Source organism: Mercenaria mercenaria, chromosome 19 (assembly GCF_021730395.1).
Source record: "Mercenaria mercenaria strain notata chromosome 19, MADL_Memer_1, whole genome shotgun sequence".
In the NCBI taxonomy this organism is placed as follows: domain Eukaryota; kingdom Metazoa; phylum Mollusca; class Bivalvia; order Venerida; family Veneridae; genus Mercenaria; species Mercenaria mercenaria.
The window spans coordinates 16780695-16797786 of NC_069379.1; the positions used below are offsets into that span (position 1 = coordinate 16780695).

Consider the following 17092-nt stretch of genomic DNA (forward strand, 5'->3'; position numbering starts at 1 on the left):
AGTTCTTCAGACGAAATATTGCGCGCGACTTCAGGAGCGCAAAATTGTTCCGCTAAAGATCGAGCGCGTAATTCTGGATGCAATATCCTTTTTATTACAAACGTATTTACACATGTATTATGAATGTGTTCAATAGCCCGAAATAAATGGCAATACCGACATAAATAAATAATGTAACACAACATCACACATTAAAATGACGTCAAACACCCGAAATGAAATTCAGACATAAATGTAGAAAAATATTAACATTTCCGTATATTTAGAAGTGTCATAATAATTATAAGTTCAACTTAATAAAAAATTCGCCTACACCAGGCATAGGCTAGTTCCTGGTGATGTTTCAAAAACACTTACGTTCAATAAGCACAATTTACACAGCTTTTAGTACTTTCTGTAGAAAGGGGGAGAACCTATAATGAAAATTAGAACTTTGATTTCTGTTAACAAATTTCCGGAATTCTCCAGTTGTAACGAAAATAAGCATTTTTCTCATGTGAGCAATAATTTGACAAACCCTTTATGAGCATGATTTGCGGAGGTTGCGCACCAAATATGTAACAGGTATCTACCTTAATGTTCGTAATTTACATAAAAGAGAGCATACATTATATTTATCTCTAAATCGGGTCATTAAATGTACTCTTATTTGAACTATGTATCCCATTTTCCATCATCTACCTGATTTTACGGCATAAGCATTAAGGCATCTATCTTAATGTTTGTACATAGCAGAGAGCGTACATTACATTTATCTCTAAATCGGGTCATTAAATGTACTCTTATTTGAAATATATGTCCTATTTTCCATCATCTACCTGATTATACGGCATAAACATTAAGGCATCTACCTTAATGTTTGTACATAGCAGAGAGCGTACATTACATTTATCTCTAAATCGGGTCATTAAATGTACTCTTATTTGAAATATATGTCCTATTTTCCATCATCTACCTGATTAAACGGCATAAACATTAAGGCATCTACCTTAATGTTTGTACATAGCAGAGAGCGTACATTACATTTATCTCTAAATCGGGTCATTAAATGTACTCTTATTTGAAATATATGTCCTATTTTCCATCATCTACCTGATTATACGGCATAAACATTAAGGCATCTACCTTAATGTTTGTACATAGCAGAGAGCGTACATTACATTTATCTCTAAATCGGGTCATTAAATGTACTCTTATTTGAAATATATGTCCTATTTTCCATCATCTACCTGATTATACGGCATAAACATTAAGGCATCTACCTTAATGTTTGTACATAGCAGAGAGCGTACATTACATTTATCTCTAAATCGGGTTATTAAATGTACTCTTATTTGAAATATATGTCCTATTTTCCATCATCTACCTGATTATACGGCATAAACATTATGCACACGAAATGCATTTTTTGATACAATTTCTCAGGAAATGACGTCTCCGATTTGCTGATAATGTAAAACATTTCAATATTGACAAATACAAAGGCCATAGCATTTTGTAGCAAAACTGTCCATCGTCACACATGCCTTTGACCTTACTGACATCTACAACTTTGATCAAGGTATTTGGCCACTTATTTATGAACAATGGAAATTTCGTCAGATTCAACTGTCATAAAAACAAGGATAAATATTCAACAGAAAAAGTCACGTTCCAAATGCGCAGCCTCCACAAGCCTTAACCTAGCACACGGACGTGCACACGACCCACATGCTCATAGATATAGATCAAATAAAAATACCTTGAACAGAGGAGTCCACCGCTAATTTCAGTGCCAAAAGCCTTCTATCTAATGATGGAAAGGCGGGTCGATACACTTTATGAATCACATGCAAATATATAAAACTACCGAGATTGGTTCATCGACTATTGCCCAGTAGAGGAAGAAAAAGATTTTTGGCTGACTAAACCAATACAAGACTATATAAATATAATCTGCCGTATGGATATTATTGTATTTATTAAAACCTTTTTCTTCCTCTACTGGGTAATAGTCGATGAGCCAGACTCTGTAATTTTGTCTCGCGGTACCATCCGAGAGGAAAAAATGCTCATTGCTATTTTTGGAAAGGAAATCATCTAACAAGTCAGAAACTATGTGAAAGCATTGCAGTGGTGGTAGCTTTTTGTGCGTCACACCACGAAAGGATACTTACCTAAAGTCAAATTCAGGCGGAATAGCCAAAAGTAGGTCAATTTGCGAAATGTGTTTTAAAAAGAAAGTCTTTTAATAAAAAGTGTTGGAATTATTTATACTTTAAGTTAGTAAATGCCAAATGCGTCCATTAACTCCAATGTGAATTATGAAATGAACAAAATATGATATGTATCATTTACTGTTTCTTACGCAGCTGCTTTTTGCAACATCAACCAGCCAACAGAGACAGAAGCAGTGAGACAGGTGGATACTGTGCCAGAGGGAGTCAGCATCCAACCTGACTATCCAGAGGATTCTTGTGTACCATGCGCAAACCGTTCTAGTAAGATTAATACATTTTACGGTTGTTTCATCACCGGTGAAGGAGTTGAAGAAGCGTTAGAGGTATATGAGCCGTGCCACGTGAAAATCAACATATTGGGTTGGCGACCAGCATGGATCCATGGTGTTCGCATACAGTTTCTTTAATTGGAAAAGACTTTGAAAGCAAACAGCATGGATCCTGACCAGACTGCGCGGCTATGTTGGTTTTCTCATGGCGCGGCTCATTTATTTTATTCTTTGATCTGACCTACTGTAATGTTATTTTACAACAATTCACTGTTCAGACGTTACAATTATTACTTAATTACGTCAAACGGCATAGCGGCGCGTTGAACAAGAAACCAACAAAAAGGCAAATATTTGGCGGACGTCGTAAATGATGTACCTAAACGTCCTTGGTAACGTGTTAAAATCGAAGTAATAGATCCTATTTTGTAATTTGCTCTTGAATAAATTAAGTGTTTGTCATTCAGATGCGTATTATTATTTTACTCGGGCTTCACCATCGTGACATTATTCCTTCGCATCTGAACTCCAAACAATGATTTTATTCAAAGACAAATTACTGGATGAGATACATTATTTCTTAAATTATTATTTGGCTGTGGAAGACCAATATCATAAAACCATACTTACATATATTTCAACCCGATTTCTTCCCTTGTTTAAAAAATATACCACCGAGTTTTGCAAATAACAACGCTATAAAAAGTTGAGTTCTCGTACATAAAGCATATAATTTGATTTTTTCTTTTACAGCTCTCACCACACAGAAACAATCATCGAGCACAAGTTATCAGCAAAATAAAAGCAGTAATCACAAAAGGTTAACACCTAATTGTAAAATAACTTGTATAATTTAATAACACTGTGGTTGTTTTCTATATTTTGTTCATTTTTCGTTGCTTCAAAAGTTCTAAAAGGAATACATTTTTTCTTGAATGGAAAATAAGCTGTAACATAATGATGTATGTATTTTTAAAACATTGATATTCTGTAATAGTGAAATGTTACTTTCTATAAATTAAATATGTTACACTTGCTATACTTTTGCCGAAAGCAGCAAGAAAAACAACGCTAATACAAAAATAGTTTACATACACACCATGGTAGCTAACTGATGATTTTCTTATGTTGTAGAACACTGAAGGATCTCCAAACGGTGTACTTTGAAAAACAGATTGATCTGACCGAGGCACAGATGGAATGCTACAACAAGATTTCAAAGCTGGCCGATGTTTTAATCAAGAAATTAAAATAACTTTTGAAATTATAAAATAATGGGTGTTAAAAGTGTCAAGTCTTCAGTTTCCGTAAAACGCCAATGTATGGTGTGACTTAATCATCGGTTTCTTCTGTTATTACTGATTCTGAAAATAAGCACGAGCCACATGGTCTCGAACTCCTCGCCCATCCATTCGGCCATTAAAGATGTCGGCGGGAGGCTGATCCAGGTCACCGGCTTCTTCCACCTCTGGTTCACCCCACTGCAGCCTCAGATTATGGAGGACAGCACACGCCACGATTACACGTATCACCCTCTGAGGCTTCATGCGTATCAATAATGATAAAATATAACCGTGTAAATATGAACTGCGTATTACCAATTTATGCAGAATATACTATAGTCTATAGTATCTAACTTGACCTTCTGGTTAGCGTCTTACAACCGGACACTTTTGGCGCATTTTTCACGATAACTCGAGAAATGTAAATATCTAGTGATTGAAATTTCACATGAACAAAGCTAAGTTCTTCTCCCAAATGAAGAGCTAATTTGTTTACTTCTAAAAATAGGTTAAGTATATTGTTGAGGCCCTTCATTAGGAGACATTTTAAATCGTGAAAAATGCTTAGATTATTCGAATAATTCATACAAATTTACCTTTGCAATAGTTCCATTGAGGAAATCAACGATTTATCTAGGTTACAACGTACTTAATATTCATTTCCCAATTGTGAGGATTTCTTGTGTTTTCACGGATCGCGAAAATCTACACTTATATTGAGAATCAATGTAAATGCAGTGGACAAATGTCGCAAAAAAGGATACAAGAATATATAAGATCATAGTACTGAGGCATAGGTGATTCAAAGACCTGTCACGGGTCGTAAATTTTATAGAGTGTTTTATGCAACATATTAATGGAGATTTCCGAGGCAATTCATCCGCATGTTTATCCGTGTAGTCTTTGTGAACACTTACATATATGCAATCGTCTTGTTTGTCTATGAATGAGAGATAAAATGAGAGAAAGAAATACATTGGTCTTATCTTCCAAAGTTAAACTCTACACTTTTCACCGCCAAATTCATTCGAGGCCCTCAGAACAGTATTCTTCTCTAACGAAGAAAACGGAAAACCTTAAAGATTACAGATCCAAATCATTTTGAATTATGTAATCAACCTCAGTGAATTAACCAGACGTTGTGGTAAGAAATATTTTGATATATTGTTAATTTCTTTACCGCGTGAATTATTGTTTGTGCAATTTTTTATTAATTTACCTTTATTCTATCATGATTGCTAATGTCATGTTATTTTTTAGGCTTTTTTTTTATTACTGAATAATAAAGAGACTAAACATCACACTAATAAACTTAAAACACAGATTCACAAAGGCGTGTTGTTCACAGAACCATCATTTAGATATTTCGAATATAGATCTGGGATCCTGAATGAATACTACAGATTGCCGGAAGTTGAATGCACCCTTTAGTACACAATGCAACATAAAATCATCCGAAGAACTATAACAAATATCCCATAAAGTATCACTTCACGCACATAAACGTATTCATGTGCATTCATTCCTCATCATATAACCACGGCTTACATTTTCTACAATACCACTCCCTTCCATCATTCACGCTCTCGTCAAGTACTCTCTCTCCTGCACACTTAAACATTCTTCGTGATACCACCTCTCGCACCTATTTTCCTCACACCCATACCGCATTACTCCATTCATCTCGTCATTCATCCGTCCTCTCTCACCGCACACTCCACACGTGAATTTCTTTGCTGCTAAAAGTTCCTTTAGCCTTTTTTCTTCTTCTCTCTTCTGTTTTTTAATTTGTTTTTCTTCTGATTCTTTCTCCTTCTCTTGCCTTCTCTTTTCTTTGAGTTGCAGTCTCTCTTCCTTAGCCGCAATCTGTCGTTTATTAAGGTCTTCCTTTTCCTGAAATGTTGGATTAAATTTTACACGCGTATCGTGTCCAAGACCTTTGATTATGTTATATCATCCTTATTACTTCGGCTAATGCTAAATCCCGCTAAAAATGTTGCAGAGATGATCGAAAAAGAAGTTCAAAATAAATAAATCATTCTTTATTAAATTATAGCTTTACTAAACAAGGCAACGACATTTTATTAATGAAGACGTAAACGTCACATCCAATTTGTCTTGACAATTGTAGAAATCGTGGTTTCAAAATGTATGTCCCCATCTTTAAGTAACACATCCAGTCCGTTTTTTTTTTCGTAAATCAAAACACCTACTTTCAACTGTCTCAGCATTTCGTCACCACTAATAACACGGCCTTCGGTGCCTACTTTTAAATTAGATCTTTTTATTTGGGTCTTTGGTGGCTGTTTTGGTGGTGGGATCAGTATCTGCGCCATGGACTGTGGAATGAGCCCCTGCTCAACTAGAGGGTTCACCGTGAACGAACCACACGTCTCACATGTTTTAACGTTGGTAGCTTCAGTTGTACCACCTGAAAAGCAGTACATTATATTGTGCATACGTGTTTTTATTAGCAAGATTTAAATATCAGATACAACAGAAAGCAGTTTGTATATGTAGAACAGAAGCAGTCGGTAACAAAGAGCTTCATATAAATCAAAGAAATTTTCGCACAGCACTGGGCTCGTTGAAGACTCAAAAATGTTATGGATTTTTTAAAACTTTATAATGCTTTTTTACTAATATATCAAACGGCATTATTCCTTTGATCAATATTTGACACGTACTTTCTTCATTTCTTTTGGTGAAAGTATGCGTTGTCGATGGCGGCTAGGTTGTACGGTTTAACCCTTACCCTGCTAAATTTCTATAATGGACTGGTCTTTCATTCAATTTGGGCAATACCATTTATCATTTGAAGGGGTGTTCACTGAAAATTTACTGACTGAATAGCGAACAGTGCAGACCATGATCAGACAGCACGTATGTGCAGGCTGATCTTGGTCTGCACTGGTCGCAAAGGCAGAATTACTGCCGCCAGCAGGCAAAGGGTTAATGCACGTTGCTGCAAATGCTTCCCGCACAGATGCTGCTGTCGTCTGATCAATTACATGCCGAAGTACTACTGGGAATTTTGATTTTCCGATTGTTAGATTAGGGTTGGCAAATCCAAGTTTCACAGCAAGGGAACTAAATCTACCATACCGAAGAATATTCCTCCGGCCAATAATCGATAGCGGTCAGATTTTCTATATAGAAATAAGAAGGGCATGTACACATTTTACTTAATAACAAAATTACTAAAAATAAGAAACCTTAGGTGCAAACATATTACCAAAGTTCAACATTTGATTCATCACAAGGTTTTTTTAAATTAAATTTTATCTTAATTTTTGATTCGTTCTTCGCATGAAGTTTGATGCCATCATTTCGTCATTTTTTCCCTTCTTTGTTTCCATATAAAATGTGCAAAAATCTCATACATGCGTTTCTTCAAAGCATTTTTTGTATAAAACCATTGATATGAAAGCTTAGGTGCAAGAACTTTCCTACTCTCATTGAATTTATCTTTTGAATGATATTTATTTCAATTTTGTGAAATAAAAATTTGATTCGTTCTCAGACGGTTTATTTCCACTAATTTCGAAGAAAAATTAACTTCAGCACGAAGTTGTTGTTGTAGCGTCATAAGCAGACGATATTATAGTATACCGCGTGAACATGCGGTATTGTGATCAAAAGGTTAAAGTAATGATTTAATCATTTAATGTAATTTTACTTCGCGAGTAATTCATTTTGTGTTAATATCACAAATTAACAATATAAGATAAATATTGCATTTTAATATTTCGGTTCTAAAAAGTAAGAGATGCGCATTTCTTCTTATGTTGTTGTTCTCACCTTATTTCATATACATTTAAATATCAAGTGTCAGTTATGCCAATTATGTCAATTAAACATTAAAAGAGATAGCTTTCCTATCGACCCTTGGGTCACAAATGTACGGAAGCTTATTAGGGCCTACAGTTGGTGAGATGTTTTGTGCTAAGTCGACTTGTCTTTACTCGCCTAGATAAGATGTTTTACACATGTCAATAAAATTTATTGACAAAGATTAAAAGTATAGAGGTAATGCAACTTAACCTTTCGCGATATGCTCGATGTTTTTCCCTTTTCGACTTCACTTTTCTCGATATGCTCGATGTTTTTCACTTTTCGACTTAACTTTTCTCAATATGCTCGATGTTTTTCTATTTTCGACAAATATTTAATTGAAAAAAAAAATATACATCGTGATTTTCGAGATAAACATTGTGAGACGGATGGACAGACAGACAGATGGAGAGTAAACCTATAGTTATTTCCATATTTCCATGTATTCACATACCAAATTACATTAACCTAGCCACTATAATTTTTTGTCATCAAAGGATCCATATGGGAAAACTATATTTTGACTATTTCTGTTGCCATAGCAACATGAAATTTAACAAAATGTTGTTCATAATTTCAATATTGCCCTCTATTCACATACAAAATTACATTGATCTAGCTAGTATCAAAGCTTTGATAGTGTTTGATATATTTAGTCGAGCTAAAAAGGACAATCATAAATAACTGAATGGGAGGGAGGAGGGGAGGGGGCGGGGGCGTGTGGAAGTGCTCTTTTGAAATTTCACATGTTCATACTGAAAAAGAGCTGGAAAATAAAAAGAATAACTGGGGGAGGGATGTCACCCTGGTGGAGGGGGTGCAGGGTGTCGGGATGCGGGGAACTGTTGTTTTGAAATTTCACATTTTCACATGTTCATATTGAAAATATAGCTGAACAATAGATTTTTTAAGGGAGGGGTGGGGGGCAGGTCACCTCAGTGTGGAAGGGGGTTGTGATGTGGGGGGGGGGTGGAAGAGGGTGGAGTGTTGTTGTGTTATTATGAAATTTCACATGTTCATATTGAAATATAGCTGAAAAATAAAATCATAAATGAAACAATAATTCTGTGCAGACAAGACCACAATTTAGACAAGTTTTGCCCTTTTAGGGGATATAACTCTCGAGTCAATTATGGGATATGCCTGGTTCAAGAAAGGAACCAAGATCTTTTGGTGGTAAAAGTTATGTGTAAGTTTAGGTAAAATCAACTCACAAACAAGAAGAGTTTTTGTAACAAAAACACATGTCTCCCCCAGCCTCCATGATTTGTTACAGTGACTATTTGTGCCAAGTAATTTGAAAATCCTTTAAGGGGTTTAAACAATACAGCCCGGACACGATTTGTGAAGGACAGACGGACGAACTTACAGGATTTGTGGGGTAATCCCTTATATTACCTTTTATCTTCCTTTGATCCTTTTAACCCCACAATACTATTTTTTAACCCCACAATACCAATTTAACCCCAGAATGACCACAACCTCAGAATGTCAATTTCAACAGAAACGCTAACCCCAAATTTACATGTGGGCACGTCGGGACAGACAGACGGACAGACAGATAACTCGGGGAAAAACAATATGTCTCCCTAGAATATTTCTGAGGTAGACATAATGAAACCATCACTGTGCAGACAAGACCAATATAGGCAATTTTTGAACCTGACGTGTTTAAATATCACGTGACATGCATAATTATATCGCTTAAAGTAAAAGTTCTCGAGAAAAAGATATAACAAGTCGAGTAAATTATGTTGAAATACCAAATACATTTATCTTCTTGTTATGTTTCTTGACGACTTTGCTGAAAGATCTAGTTAGACGTGTAGAAGTTCATCGCATTGACAAATATTTCACGCAATTCGATAAAAAAAGTATGCGTAATGATTAAAAACATTTACGTATAATGTATTAATTATCACGCCTTCATCAGATGTTTTTGTTCAAAACGAAAAGACACAAGTTGACTTGACGCGAAACTTTTAGATAAGTGGAGGCCCTGATAAGCTTCCGTACAAATGCAAACTGTCGTAAAAAGGTAAAATACAGAATTTTTTGTACATATTTTACTTAATAATTTTTAGTAAATAAATTCAAGGTCCGCCTTGATCAAATTAAAGCTGGAAAATATGTCCGGAGCATTTTTTGTGTACAAGAATGTTTTTGCAATGTAAATAATATCTGCATTTAAAACAAAATTGAATTTTACTTCAGTAACTTAATGATATATTTTTGTTTTCGTGAAAATTTTGCCTGGTTTCATGATCTTTTCAGTTATCATAAATGTGGTCGTGATTAACTTACTTTCATAATTTATTGTACATGTTCAATTCAAGATAATTTTACATGAAACAAATTTCTATACTGTAATCCTATTGAATGATAATTTATAGAAGTAATAAAATGTTGTATGCATCACGCATAAATCCTTTTTATTGGACCTGTAATAAAACTTGCTAATTACCTCTAAATATGGAACGTTAAAACAACACAGACGTTTATAACACTGATAAGGCTATAATTGCGTTTTAAATTTAATACGGGTATTTTTTTTTTTTTGTAATTACAAGGTAAAATTATCATGCGATTTTAATCTTTTGCATATTTTTTATTTCGCAAACAGTTTTCATATATTGGTGGAATATGTGTAGTTATATTAAAATGAATAATAGAGAGTTTGAGATTTCAAACTTCGCCTTCCCCTTCAACGTCTCTCATATATATTTTGGGTAAAACGATATGCGTGTATTTTATTTATATCACACGTTGCTACTAAAGTTTTCCATGTAATATCACGTAAGCCTAAGACTTCTCTTTATTACTATGCGAAATAAAAAGCTTAGTTTCAGGATTTCTGCTTATTAAGTTTTTTGATTATCCATATATATAATTAGACTAAATTTGATGCGAAACACTATCAATAGGTATAAGAATAATGAAGTTTTGTATGGCTAATGATTTTAACTAAATACATTGAATTGAACCTGGAAGTATGAAGTTATCAACTGATTTTGAGAAACTTTGAGATTTTGTTCAAACTTTAACTTCTACGGCATATTTGTGTCCCCAGGCGGTATAGATTATACCAGATGGTCCTTTTTGTCGTATAAAGTGAAGTTTTGAACGTCCGAACATGTGATATCACGAAAGTCGAAACTTCATTCTTTTTACATCTACTCTGTCCACATACTCGGCATCAAAGACTGAAATCTGGATGGAGGCACATGGCATGACAGTCATTTTACTTGAAAAATAAATAATTACGCGCGATTATCATTTGGTGGAACATTTTATTTTTACATCCAAATAAAATCAGTCTGTTTCTGTCGGACACTTAATACGATAATTGCGTTTTAATCATAATCATAAAATGGTACTAGTAAGACGGAAATTCTTCTGAAGTATCATACAATTTCAGATCTATGATATCATGATGAGAGACGTTTCCTGTTAGCCGTATGGGATAACTCCATTCTTTAAATGCACGGAATCAGAGCCTGGCAGAGGGTCATTGTGGGTTAATTCCCCCTTTGTTTCTTACATGTTACAAAGAAAGTCGGTCTTGAAACTCGGTGTGACCCTACCGTACCCCTACCCCTCCCCCCTCCCCCCTTAAATTGGGTGACCCCCTCTTTAATGTTGGTGTCCCTCTACCCAAAATTCCTGGATCCGCAGATGATTTACTTATAAAATAGAATATTAAAATCATATTGTGCTGTCTGAGAGTTTTGCATTATACAGAGTCATACAGAGTGTCATTATCACTTTGATATGATCATTATAGGTTATTAACTTTGTATGTTGATATATGCACGAGTTCTGCAGCGGTAATATTGCGCGACTTTAGGAGCGCAATATTGTCTGCGAAAGAACGAGTGCATATATCCACATACAAAGTTGATAACCTTTTTATTACATATCCACTATCAAATGATTATTTTATATCTAAATTATCGTTCTGTCACGAAAGACAGGAAAAATACAGAAAAAAAATTCTCCAAAAACGCAGTTAACAAATCAAACTGACGCGCATTAATATTTTCCGCGGAAATATCGTCAACTTGATGTCGCAACGTGCGCGTGGACGCCATGGACGTCACGCGATTCTTTCCATTACAACGTTAAGAAACCATTCCACGTCCTATATTAGTCCAACTCATGACGTAATTATAACTTTCATTTCATTTCAGTCTGATAAATTACTACATGCCAGTATCTAATAGGTCAGATTAATCAAAGTGTAAAAGTAAACAAAATGTTGCATAAATTGCAAATTAAATAAACACACAATAGCAACAAAAATTCTAAAGAAACGAGATCCGCAATGGACGCACCGTCAGGGGAGGTAACTAGAGTCACGGACTGGGACTAGTCCGATATGAAAGCGTTTAACGTCATGATATGGAAAAATATTGCACGATCGCGGTCTGTTGAAACCCAATGGAAAATAATTTTAGGTATGTAATAATCATTTTTATTTCCTCTCATGTATGATTTACAGTCGTGCATTGTATACTGACTATACTGACATAATTTTATATAAAACCTAAATGTTTGGAGCAACACTAAAGATTTTTACATTGTTCACATTGTTTTATCGTCTGATTTTTTTTGGTAATCGCTCTAATATCCATGCGATGATTATATTAAAGTGGCATTATGCGCATCTTACCGCACATAGTGTGTTTTGGTGAATGTTTCATAAAAACAATTTTCGGTTGCTGTGCATTTAAATGTGATAAATTAACGATAATGTCGTATAAGTATTTGAGGTTGATGCTTTAGAAATAAAAGAAATCAGATTAATAGAATAATAGTTGTTTTCTTTAATCTTCTACCCAGTGATCTCCCTTACCAATATGTAGAGATTTCTGAAGTTGAAGGGAAGCAACTCCTGAGCGCAGTTTGACTTTTCTTAAAAAGACTGCCCCAGTCAAAATAAGAAAATTAATATTTGGTTGTTTTTATTTCGTACTGGTAACAGGAAAAGTTTGGTATATTGGGTTAAAAGCTATAATTTCCTCCGCCCTTTTTACACACACATCTATTTCATCTGAATTTTTACTTGAAAAATGCGCATAATTCCACTTTAATTGAAATGTTTTTTATTTAATTTTCATTTCTTCATTTCTAAAGCCGCTTGTATATTTCCTGCCCTTTCGGACAATTGGTATCAAAATGCACGAAAAAAACGATCATAATTACGGACAAATTGAATGGGCGGATTAAAAGAAGTAAGGTCCATTCTAATGTTTGAAATCTCAAGGAATTTTAATCGAACTTCAACTTTATACGTTAACTTCGCAAGAGACGTTGAAGGGGAAGGCGAAGGTTGAAATCTCAAACTCTCTAATGTCTGCTTGGATACGGCAAAATACCTGTACCACGCTGATTGCCACTATCTTTTTTTTTTTTTAATTTTACAAACATACCATAATTTTCGATTCATTAAATGGTACCTGATGTGTAAAAGACACATATTATACTTAAAGACAGCGTTATTTAAAACAATGTAAAATCAGATCATATTTCTTAAATATATAATGTCAGATTTTATTTTTCAACGACAACGTATTTTATAGATGGGAGACGCCGTAAAAATATCAATGCTAGTACTATATAAATATAAAAGGATGTGTCTATGGGTACGAACCTCCTTTTTTCTAGAGATTAAGGGTCATTTACATTTCAGATTTAGTTGAAAATGAAAAAAAAATAAATAAATAAAAGACTTCATCGATATTTGCCTTTAACTTGAATCTAAATGGTTTACAGATAGCAATGTTCAGCCGATTTGTTACATTGTTTTTCGAAAACATGTTAAAATATACATTCTTCTTATAAATATAAGAATATGTATGAAAATAATTTTATATGAAAATATGGTTTTTATTGCTGATAGATATGGTCTATTGATATAAAAATTAATTTAATTATTATAAAATAACATGTTAAAAATGCTATGGTTCAGAAAATTACATATTAAACATTCTTTTGATAAAAATGACTTCTTTTATTTCTAATGAAAAATCCCTTTTCCATAATTTGTAACTCCAGTGATAATTCAAACTTGTTTAATTATGTTATGAAAAACCTCTTTTATTACACTTGATATTGAAATAAACATCCAGGTGACAATACCCGGAGGCAGTAGATATCGACATCGCAATACCGGTCACCTGTTACCAATATATGTTACCAATACCAAATAGCTGTTGTCTCCCCTGATATCGATTTTCTGCAATATCGGTCATGAGGTCAATTCTTCCTCATGCCTTCAGCGGGCCAAACACCTTAAAAATGAAATAGGTTATGTTATATAATGAACATGATTTTTAACAATCTTATCGTTTTCTTCATATTAAATAAATGTTGACTTTATCACATTAATATACAAAAATACTAGTATATTGTAAACTATGTTTTCTATAAAACAATGGTGTATTAACAATTCTTTCTCACATATAAGAATCTTTTGTCATTAAATATTTTAATTTATTTACTTTCACATCTAATGGTTGTAAGATATGGGTTGTATGTGCAGGCATCCCAAGAAGTACAACACCATTTTCACGCGACACTTCCACAAGAGGGAGGGTCACGTGTGAGTCATGATTGTCAAGTACAAGAAGGACGGGTCTCTCTCTGCCGCAGTTCAAGAGAAAAATTCTCTTAAACCAAGACAAAAAGAGCTCTCCATCCATATAACCTGACTGTGACGTCCCAAAGAGCCAGCTGTCCGGCACGCCGTCTTTGTAGTTGCGGTGAGGTAGAGATTCCTGGAAAACATGCCAGATTTACACCAGTTTCAACAGTGTTAAGTTATTTGAAAACAGATAGTTACTTTACTATCGTTCTTGAATAGGAATAGAACGAAACTCTATCCTGCACAAGAAAAGGCCATTTTTCTCACTTAAAGATCATGCATTGCCGGTAGCAGGGTTTGGCCCATGTGTCTCAACCAAACAGAGCGAGTGAGTTGGATTTTACGGCGAACAGACACAAAAAGGCCAAATACCGCCGAAACCAGAGATAAAAAAGATTACAAAGTGATTTTAACTACTGGACCATGAAAGCGGTTGTTTGTGTGTTTGTTTCTACGATTTGTACCAGGTTTTTTCAGACGGACAGTTCACCTAAACATCGTTCCTGAAAGAAGGCGGTTGACTGCACCTATTGTATCAGGTTAAAAAAGAAAGAGGAGATCAACTTACTTTGTAAATTAACATCGACGGAAGTATCTTGCCGTCTCAACAGATGCACATGTTTACGGTTACATGATCATTATTTATTGGTTTGCTAGTAAACACGTGTCCTTGCCTTGGTCCTATCACCTTTGACCGCTGTCTCTCTTTGCCAGAGAATCCGACTTCATCAACATTGAATATCTGTAGAATCGAAATGTATATGTTAAGATTAATATGAACACGTGGTTTAAAGTTTAAGAAACATATTATATATTGTTGATTATAGTGTTATATTATATTCGACTGAACGATGGTACAGTCAAACTTACGAACAAAGACCACCCGAGGTGAAGACAAAAACTTGCCTTTGTTCATAGCTGACCTTTGTTCAGGGGTATACTTGCTCGATTATGTTAATGTATGTTTCTCAGAATTTGTCCGTTATTCACAGTGTAGCCTTTTTTTCCGGAGGTGGCCGTTAACACAGATTTGACTGTTTTCTTTTTTTTTTAAGTAGACCAATTACCTGAGACTCTTTGTTCTTTATACCATTTTCCTCCAATACCCTATCCAACAGTTGAAACCACTCATCCGTTGTTTTCTGTCCACGAAACCATTTGTCAGAAGGTCCGAAATCTTGGTTAACTGTGGTATCACGGCCTAAAAAGGAAACATAAAATGCATAACAGCACTACCGCGTCCATGATTCAACATGCCCATGTACTGTGGAAAATATTGGCAGTTAATGTTCCCTTATTTACTCTCATATAAGATAATTTAATTTTGATGGCACTGTTACGGTATATCAAATTTTAGTGTTTTATTATGATTATTGTCAAAACTCCATAAGAATAACTCTTAAAATCTGTTTTTCTCTTAGACCGACTCAATAAATTAGCCTCCATTAGATCGAATAATTAAATACTTAATTAATAATAGATAGAAACCTAATTACCTGACCTGAGGATTACTTCACGGACATAACACCTGATCATTGTCCGCGTCATAGGAAAGCCCTGTCCTGCCATATACTGAATAAAGTTGACTAGAGCAGACTCTTCATCAGGGGTCAGCAGTCGTGGTTGCTCTTTCAGGTTAACAGATGTCGTTTGCTTATTTAGCCGGTCGTGCAAAGTGCTTTTTGGAATGCCAAAAGCCTGCGCAACTGTACGGATCTTTTGTTTTCGCTGCCTTACGGCAGACATACGAGGGATGTTCGAAATGAATTGCTTATTTCTATCTGGAGACTTCAAATTTCAAGTTAGCCCAAAAGGGCTCATTTCATGCCCTCGAAGTACTCCCCGTGGCTAGAAATGCAAAGTTTCAGCCGATGTATCCACTTCTTGAAGGCGTCACGGTACGCTGATTTGGGCACAGTAATAAGGTACTGATGAATGGCAGATCCAAGTGCCTGTCGGGACTGGTATTTCCGCCCAGCAAGGAATGATTTCAATTTCGGAAACAAAAAGAAATCACATTGGACAAGGTCTGGGGAATACGGGGGGGGGGGGGGGGGGGGGGAGGCAAAACAGTTACTTTTTCTTTCTTCAAAAACGCCGTAACTATTGCGGAGTTATGAGCGGGGGCATTGTTATGTAGAAGACGGACATGTTTAAAACCAGTGGCAGGGCGTCGTTTCTGATAATACTTTTTCAGTTTCTTCAGTACTACGTCTTTGTAGTACTTTCCGGTGATGCTTTTGCCCTTTTTCACCGGCACTTTTATTGCGACTCCTTCACCAGAGAAGAAGATTGCATACAAAACCTTCTTTGCACTCAAAGAACGTTTGGCAATTATTGGGCGTTTGCTGTGTTTAGTGGCCCAGATCTTATTGCTAACCTTTCTGACGGGCTCAAAATAATGGACCCAGGTTTCATCACCTGTGACGACATTGGCAAGCTGCTTTTTGTCATATTTTGGAAACATTTGAAGCAGCTTTTTTGGCCACTTTAACCCGTTGCCTCTTTTGCTCATCAGTCAACAGATGTGGCAACCATCTAGCAGAAATCTTTCTGACTTTCAAATGCTTCTTCAAAATAAGGTGAACCATTGATAGTGATATGCCTACCTTTCGTGCAATATCACGAACTGTAAATCTGGCATCTCCTTCAATGATTTCCTTTATTTTGGAAACGATTTCTTTACGAGATGCAGATTTTAGCCTACCTGATTTCGGTGCATCTTTGATGGACTCTACACCAGACTCAAATTTCTTTTTTCACCGCCGAACTGTGTCATAAAACACACAAGAAGGTCCATAAGCAGTAGAAAGTTCAGTCATCAGCTGCTTCAAAGAACAA

General features: G+C 35.2%; 1 pseudogene; it reads right to left on the reverse strand.

The window, feature by feature from the left end:
* Nucleotides 1–5349: 5349 nt before the first annotated feature.
* LOC123526742 (uncharacterized) lies at nt 5350–15997 on the reverse strand (annotated as a pseudogene).
* Between the last annotated feature and the right edge of the window lie 1095 nt (nt 15998–17092).